The sequence below is a fragment of the Molossus molossus genome, unplaced genomic scaffold (genome assembly GCF_014108415.1).
Source record: "Molossus molossus isolate mMolMol1 unplaced genomic scaffold, mMolMol1.p scaffold_m16_p_14, whole genome shotgun sequence".
NCBI lineage: Eukaryota > Metazoa > Chordata > Mammalia > Chiroptera > Molossidae > Molossus > Molossus molossus.
The window spans coordinates 11,923,915-11,926,017 of NW_023425349.1; positions in this window are offsets into that span (position 1 = coordinate 11,923,915).

Below are 2,103 nucleotides of genomic sequence, written 5' to 3' on the forward strand. Positions count from 1 at the left end.
GAAACATCTGTAACAAAAACAAATTAAAAAACAAAAAAACAAAAACAGAATGCTGTAAGTGATGCCTCACTCCCTCCTGGGAGGGATACTGGAGTCTCATCATCCTCTGACCTTTCACTCCTTCCTAGAAATGAACAAGAGAAGCAGCTCTGGAGAGCCTAATCCTGCTACACGCCTGTAGAGGGCAGTATAGCTGTACCAGAAATATCTATCCAGAGAAGCCCAGTCTGAGTTAAACAGGCAATAAATTGGAACAAGTGGGAGAAACAAGGCAGTTGAAAAGAGATCACATAATGGGAAATAATGGCAAGGAAGGGAGTTGTCATTCTTAAGAAAACTACCTCAGTCCAAGAGAATAATCTCTGAGCTGTTTCTCTCATATGTGGTGCTGAGTCATGGCCAATACAGGAAGATGCCCCAGGATTCACTTTTCCCTGAGAAGCAGAATTGGACCAAAGCCAGAATACAACAATTTCCTGAGAACACATCAACCAGAGTTCCTTGATGACCTACCTAGATAAGAGTAGATTAGAAATGATTATTTTAGTCCCATTTTGTTGTTACATTTATCATGCTGATTTTCTGTATCCCTAAGAGGATTCTCGCTTTTGAACCTCACTGGATATACTGTGACTGTCAGCTAACAACTGCTTCATTATGTTTCTGTAAACCAGGCCAACACCCTGGTTAAGGCAAGTCCCTGGGTATAGGGGAGACACAGTGCTGTCGTCTGTTCAGTACATTGGGATCTAATACTTGCTCTTTTGACTACACCAGATATGAATGTGGATGGAAAACTATACCAGTGGGCATTCAAGGAATCACAGTGGTGTCCAAGAGGGCAATATTGGCCTGACATGGCTGTCACTCTAGAACTCCCCCCACTCCCCTTTCCCCACGCCCCAAAATGATTATGGGAAGCCTTTGGGATACTTCAACGAAACTGTAACTACCAAGTGAATATGCTCATCTGGCAATCTCTTGAGGAACACAATACTTTTTTGGTGCATATAGCGTATTTGAATTAGGCTCAAGCCAGAAATACTCATGGCAGCATTGCCTGTGATCACATAACATTGCCTAACGAACTAAAAGAGACTTAGGGAGTTGGGGGCATGATTAAGTCTGTTGAATCAAGGAGAAAGTCCTTTTCTAGAGAATTACCATTCTGGTCTAAATGGTCGCTAGAGGGAGTCCTCTTCCAGGAAACTGGCTGAACTTGGCATTTGACTCAGAAATCGGCTGAAGCCTTTTTGAATGGACCATACATTTACAGGACTGACTCAGCATCTTGCTTGTCATTGACTCTGAGAGGGAATGCACACGTTTACCCAGGAAGGGACAATTGCCATGTTGATAGCAATAGCATCTGATGTATTTACACAATGGTGGCCAGTCCTCGGGTGAGGATAAAAAAAAAAGTACAATGGTGGCCAGTTAGGCTCAGGTAAGAGGAGGTTCATTTGTGAAAACATAATGGCCAGGATAAACTATGTCAAGATGTTACTGGTAAGCATGATATTTACTGATATTTACTTAGAGCATGGTGTCAAAAATAGAAAGGAGTTTTGGCTGTCTGTGATACAACTAGTAGAGTTTGAACAGGTTAAGAATCAACCTTAGATCATCCCCATGGGAGACAAATGGGCAGTGTCACAATGATACCTGAATCCTGAGTTACAAAAATAAATGAAAATGGAACATAGGTATAAAATGGTTGCCAGAATTAAAAGATGTTTGGGGAGGTCAGCCATGGAGGCTTATGGTCAGAGAATAAGTAAATTTAGCTTTAGAAAATGATATATGTAACTGAATGCCTTTGTTAGAACCTATAAAAAATGCAGGTGATAGTGGAAAAAAGATGAAGGGATTTCCCTTCAGGTCCAACTGAAAAAGATGTATCAGAAATCTTGTGAAGGAATATAGACCCAGTTCAATGTCATTATTAGGGAGGTATTCTAACTTCTAATTGGATGATAGATGGGTTTTAATGATGCAGAGTTTTAAAACATCTATTTTTCTACATCAAATATTATAGATATTACTGTGTCAAGAATTTTTTTGCATTTTTTTTTCATTTACGGTTGACATATAATATTATAT